This window comes from Mus caroli, unplaced genomic scaffold, assembly GCF_978045245.1.
Source record: "Mus caroli unplaced genomic scaffold, Mus_caroli_1 scaffold_11, whole genome shotgun sequence".
In the NCBI taxonomy this organism is placed as follows: Eukaryota; Metazoa; Chordata; class Mammalia; order Rodentia; family Muridae; genus Mus; species Mus caroli.
Window position 1 is genome coordinate 74043448 of NW_028227266.1, and position 6458 is coordinate 74049905.

General features: G+C 46.3%; 2 pseudogenes; both read right to left on the reverse strand.

Annotated features, from left to right (window-relative positions):
• Positions 1–2303: 2303 nt before the first annotated feature.
• On the reverse strand, positions 2304–3082 carry LOC110301067 (protein ZAR1-like pseudogene; annotated as a pseudogene).
• A 1065-nt stretch (positions 3083–4147) lies between these two features.
• Positions 4148–5522, reverse strand: LOC110301957 (tubulin alpha-3 chain-like; annotated as a pseudogene).
• Positions 5523–6458: the final 936 nt, after the last annotated feature.

Consider the following 6458-nt stretch of genomic DNA (forward strand, 5'->3'; position numbering starts at 1 on the left):
TCCTATTACATGTGGACTTCCAGTTTCCCCAGCAGCATTTGTTAAGATTCTGTCTTTTCTGCAGGGTATGATTTTTTTTTTTTTTGCATCTTTGTGAAATATCGGATGGCTATATTTATAATGTATACCCACACTGGGGTCTTCTACTTTGTTCCACTGGTCCGCATGTCCATTTTTGTGCCAGTGCCAAACTGTTTGTATTACTGTGGCTCTGTAGTATATCGTCACTACCACACCATTTGTATTACAGTGGCTCTATAATATGTCTCAAAATCTGTAATCATTTCTCCAGCATTGTCCTTGTTGCTCTGGGCTGCTTTGGCTTATCCAGGCTCTTTTATGGTTCCAAATGAATTTTAGGATACTTTTTCCCTATTTCGGGGGGGGGGGGATAAGATGGGGATTTTGATTGGGTTTGTATTGAATCTGTAAATAGCTTTTGGTTGTATGGTCATTTTCACAATATTAATTCTTCCAATCCATAAGCCTGGGATATCTTTTCATCTCCATTTCCTGGTGTCTTTGTCAATGTCTCTCTTCAGAGCTCTTAAAGTTTTCATAGTAGAGGTCTTCCCAGCTCCTTGGTTCAGTTTGTTTCTAGATGTTGTCTTTTCTTTGAGACCATGGTGAATGAGAATGTGTCCTCAGTTATTTTCTCGGCGTGTTGGCTGGCAGATAGAAAAGCTGCTGATGTTTCCAAGTTGATTCTGTGTCCTGATAACTTTGCTCAAATTGTTTCTAGGAATGGCCTGGTAGACTTTTTGCGGTCTCTCGTCTACATTTTCATATCATCTGTGTGCAGGCTGGTTTCATGTCTACCTCACTGAGAAGTCATTTGAGAAGAGGGAGCCTCAGCTGAGAAAATATCTCCAGGAGATCGGGCAGTAGGCAAGCTGGTAGAACATTTTCTTAATTAGTAATCAATGGAAGAAAGCTCACCCCACTGTGAGTGGTAGCACCTGGGCACGTGGTCCTGGGTTCTTTAAGAATGCAGGCTCAGTAGTCCATGAGGAGCAAACTCCTCCGTGGCCTCTGCCTCGGGTTCCTGCCAGGTTTGAGTTCTGGCCTTGGCTTCCTTCAGTGGACTGTTGATTCAGGAGAGGTAAGCTAAATAAACCCTTTCCTCTCCACGTTGCTCTGGGTTATGGTGTCTCATCACAGCAGTTGTGATCCTAATGAAAGCAGAAACTGGTACGAGGTTCGTGGGCTATTGCTGTGACAGACTTGATGTGGAAGGACTTTTGAGTGCTCACATTGGTAAGCTGGTGTGAGAACTTGAAAGATATAAGAGGATAAAGATGAGGGCAGGATAGATGGAGGTGGTCTGGATTGTGAACTTTCCAAGGGAAGCAAAGATTCTTATACGGGCCACTGTATATTTTGAATTAAGAATCTATGGTGTTGGTCAGCTGGGCCTGAGAACTGTGGTTAACAAGAACGCAGCACCACTGACATAGCCTTTGCTTTACTGGGACAATTGAGGCTGATCAGCTGGAGCTGAGACATTATTGGTGACTAAGAAGAGACCAGCATTGGGGCTGGAAAGACATCTCTGCTCTTCCAAAGGGTCTGGCTTCATTTCCCAGCTCCCACATCAGGTGGCTCAAAACCTTCTGGAACTCGTTTCAGGGGATCTGATTCCCTCTGACCTTGACCAGCACCTGCATACATGTGGTACACGCACAGCACACGTAGAGACCAGGATCGATGATGTGAAATCTGGGAAGACTTTCTCAGGGACAGCACACACAGAAAGCTGTGCTCCAGAGGCAGCCAAGTGCTGGTAGTCAAACCTGGTACTGTAAAAGCCTCCCAGATGATACAGGTTTTGAAGGCATGAAGGGGTCATGGAGAGCAGCTAAAGTCCGGAAGAGAGCCCAGGAGAAGCTGTTGATGCAAGTGCAGCCCACCTGCAGCAGAAAACCCCTCAGATCTTGATGACACAATAGCATGGCATGACCACTAAGAACAGCAACACCTTCACGCAGAGCCAGCTTAAGCCTAGGAGACAAGGTGTGCTGTGGAGAGAAGGAGCCGAGAAGTGACCCAGACCCTTTGGAAGAGATCAGAACACCAAAAGTGACTCTCAGGCATTGGGTGATTAAGTTATTGACTCTGTTGCTGCCTCCTGGATGCTGGGATTAGAGGCGCACAGCACCACACCCAGCCTTTTGATTTTTTTCCCTTTCTTCTCCTGGTTTATATGTATTTATTTTATTTATTCGTGCCAACTTGCACAGAGGACTACACCACCATCACGTGTACAAACCAGAAACAGCACCTGGCACCCGTTGTCACCGGATTTATTTAAAGCTGAAAAAGACACTACAAGAGGATTTCTTGCCTTTGTAGTGGCCACAGAGCTCCTGGCAATGTGACCTTCGGAGATCAATGTGTCTTTTCTTTTGAGAACAGGAACAGCAGAATCTTAAGCAGGTCTGACATTGGATTGCTTCCACTTGGTAAGGGTTAAAACTCATGGACACTTGTTATAGAGCAGTTTGAAATAAACCTTGGTGGTACCTGCGATGGTGCAACACACATTAAGCAGTCTCTCATCTCATCTTACAATCTTTACCGTGAAAATAGCCGTATTTTGGTTCCAAAAACTGCTTGCCCTTCCTGTCCTGAGGGCTGGGGGCATATTTCTCCCCCAATTCCTTCAGCTATGGGAGTTTCTCTTGCTCCTCACTATACCCTCTCCATGTAGGTGGCAACAGCTGATTGGCCTCTGTCGGTCCCATGAGCTCCCGGCTTTCTCTGTCTTCCGTATCCTGGGGTCGCAGGGTCAAGGCTCTCCACCCTACTTCCCAAGGTTCGGGGGGCTTCCTGGAGCTGGTTCTGTCTGAGAGGGAGTTGCCGTTTAGTGTCTGTGACCCCAGTGAACACTGCACTCACTTGTCCACTCGAAGGCTCACCTCCTTGGTGTGGGCCCTGTGTAGCCATAGAGACTCAAGTTGGGGTTCATCGGAGTAGAAACAGCCAGAAGCTGAGCCCTGTTGTAAGGGTCCATACAGGGCTGAGAGACATGTGCTGGCACCTTAAGCCCAGCTAGGAAAATGGGAGTTCCCATGTTTTGTGGCCAGTTTTGCTGTTGGCCTTGCTTTTTGTTTGTTTGTTTTGTTTTGTTTTGTTTTTCGAGACAGGGTTTCTCTGTGTAGCCCTGGCTGTCCTGGAACACACTCTGTAGACCAGGCTGGCCTGCAACTCAGAAATCTGCCTGCCTCTGCCTCCCAAGTGCTGGGATTAAAAGCATATGCCACCACCACTGGGAGCTGTTTTGTTTTGTTTTGTTTTGTTTTGTTTTGTTTTGTTTTGTTTTGTTTTGTTTTAAGTAGGTACTTAAAGTTACTCATCTCCCTCATATGGCTGCTTTTAGAGTGTTCCAAGGTATGGTTTTTCAGTTCTAGAAAATTTTTTTCTTGATTTCTTTGACCCCATGCATCATTATAAGTTTATTTCCATGAGTTTGAGTCCTTACCCAGAGATTTGTCTTCTGTTGGTCTTATTACATTGTGTTCAGGTAGTATATATATACTGAGTGATTTCAATTTTTTTCTAAATTCATTAAGATTTGTGTCCCAGGATGTGGGTCATTTAAGGCCACTCCCTTGGGCTGCTGGGTAGAATGTCTATTGCTTGGGGCTTGAGTAAAATATTCTGTAGAGATGTACTAAGTCTGTTTGCTGTATGATGTCATTTGGTTCTTATGTTTCTGGTTTTGTTCAGATGGCCTGTCTATTGGGACAGTGGAGTATTGACCTGACCTCCTGCTACTGAGAGGATGGGAATCTGTATCTTTAACCCCAACAGTGCAGTTTTTGTGACGTTCTATGCATCAGAGCTTGGTGCACTAATGTTTAGGGCTGTAATGTCTCTTTAACTGTTCCTGTGGTTAGCGTGAAGTGTGGTTCTTTATTTCTTCTGATGAGTTTTCATGTGAAGTCCACGCAGTATGACATTAGGATAACACTGCCTGCCCACCTTCCCATTCGTTCAATTGGAGAACTGTTTTCTGCTCTTTCACTTTAAGATGATCCCTGACTTTTTTTTTCTTTTTCCTTTTAGAAACTTTCACAAGTAAACATATCCGTTAGTGTTAATGGTGGGGAAGATGTAATGACTGCTGCCAGCCAGACCCATGTGCTCAGTATTCCTCCCCTCCTTCTGCCTCTGCTCCCACGGAATCCACCTCTACCTCTTCATAATCCTTCTCCAGTGCTGTCAGGTCCTCCCAGGCCTCTGAGAACTCTCCTTCCTCCATGCCTTTTCCCACATACCAATGCACAAAGACCCGCTTGGCGTACATGAGGTCAAAATTGTGGTCCAGGTGGGCCCAGGACTCTGCAATGGCAGTGGTATTGCTCAGCATGCACAGGGCCCGCTGTACCTTGGCCAGGTCTCCCCCAGGGACCACAGTAGAAGGCTGGTAGTTAATGCCCACCTTAAATCCAGTCCGGTACCAATCTACAAGCTTGGTCTTGATGGTGGCGACAGCGCATTGATATCTTTGGGAACGACATCCCCCTGTACAACATGCAGCAGGCCATGTATTTGCTGTGATGAGAGTCACACTTGACCATCTGATTGGCTGGCTCGAAGCAAGCATTGGTGATCTCTGCCACTGATCTCTGCTCATGGTATGCCTTCTCAGCAGAGATGACTGGGGCATAGGTTGCCAGTGGGAAGTGGATGCGAGGATATGGCACCAGGTTAGTCTGGAATTCTGTTAAGTCCACATTCGGGGCGCCATCAAACCTCAGGGAGGCTGTGATGGATGACACAATCTGCCCAATCAGACGATTGAGGTTGGTGTATGTGGGACGTTCAATATCCAGGCTGCACTGGCAGATATCATAGGCAGATGTCATAGATGGCTTCATTATCCACCATGAAAGCACAGTCAGAATGTTCCAGTGTTGTGTGCATGGTCAGGATGGAGTTGTAAGGCTCCATGACAGCTGTAGAAACCTGAGGGGCTGGGTAAATGGCAAACTCCAGCTTGGACTTCTTGCCATAATCCACCGAGAGCCGCTTCATCAGCAGAGATGCAAACACAGACCCTGTTCTACCTCCAAAGCCGTGGAAGATGAGGAAGCCCTGAAGTCCCGTGCAGTTTTCAGATCCTGTCCAGAACCAGGTCAACAATCTCCTTGCCAATTGTATAACGACCTCTGGCTTAATTGTTGTCAGCATCTTCCTTCCCAGTGATCCGCTGCTTTGGGTGGAAAAGCTGCCAGTAGGTTCCAGTACGCACTTCATCAACCACAGTTGGCTCCAGGTCCACAAACACTGCTCGGGGCACATGCTTGCCAGCTTCAGTCTCACTAAAGAATGTGTTGAATAAGTCGTCCCTGACGCCGCCAATGGTTTTGTCGCTTGGCATTTGACCATCAGGCTGAATGCCGTGTTCAAGGTAGTAGAGTTCCCAGCAGGCATTGCCAATCTGGACACCTGCCTGCCCCATGCTGATAGAGATATACTCACGCATGCTGAACTCCTAGCAGAGCACCTCAACCGATCCTCAGCGCTGCTCCTCAACTGCCGCTCGTGGGCCCCATCCCTGATTTTTAAAGCATCGTAATATGGGTTTATTGTAGACAGCAGAAAGAGGAAATTCTTTTAAGTTTGAGCTTTATTAATTTACTTATTTGGGGGACAAGGTCTCTCTCTAGCCCTGACTCTCCTGGAACTCACTCTCTTGACCAAGCTGGCTTCTAACTCACAGAGTACCTGCCTCTGTTTCCCAAGTACTGGATCTAAAGGCACATGCCATCATGCCCAGTTTCTTTCTTTTATGTGTATGGGTATTTTGCTTCCATGTATGTCTGTAGCCCACATGTGTGCAGTGCCCGTGGATGTCAGAAAAGGCTGTCAGATCCCCTGTAATTGGAGTTAGTTATTAGCCATCATGTGGGTCCTCTGAAAGAAAAATCAATGCTCTTAACCTCTTGGCCATCTTTCTAGGCCCAGATTTTATTTCTTGATCTATTCAGCCAACCTCTGTGCCCTTCCCCCAACCTTGAGCAGGCTGGCTTGGACCTGGCTTGCCACAGTTGTTAGCCCACCTAGGGTGGAGTCTCCTGACCTAGGTAAAGTCTATTGTCCTGCCACATCTGCAGCTTTCCTCCAAGACAGCCAGGGCTATACAGAGTAAACCCTGTCTCGAAAAACCAAGTTATTCTTTTTTATATGACTTACATTGTTTTCCTTAGCTATTTTCAATACTCTGTTGTCTACATAGTGTTTTAACTGTGAAATGCCCTGGGAAGTTTTTCTGGTCCCACGTAGTTGATGTTCTATGCACTCCTTGCATCTGTATGGGTATGTCTTCTCTTAGTTTGAGGAAGTCTTTTATGATCCTGTTGAAAATCTGTTTATTCCGTTGACACAGGACTCTTCTACTTCATCCATACGTATAATCTGAAGATGTAGTCTTTGCATGGCATTCCATAGTT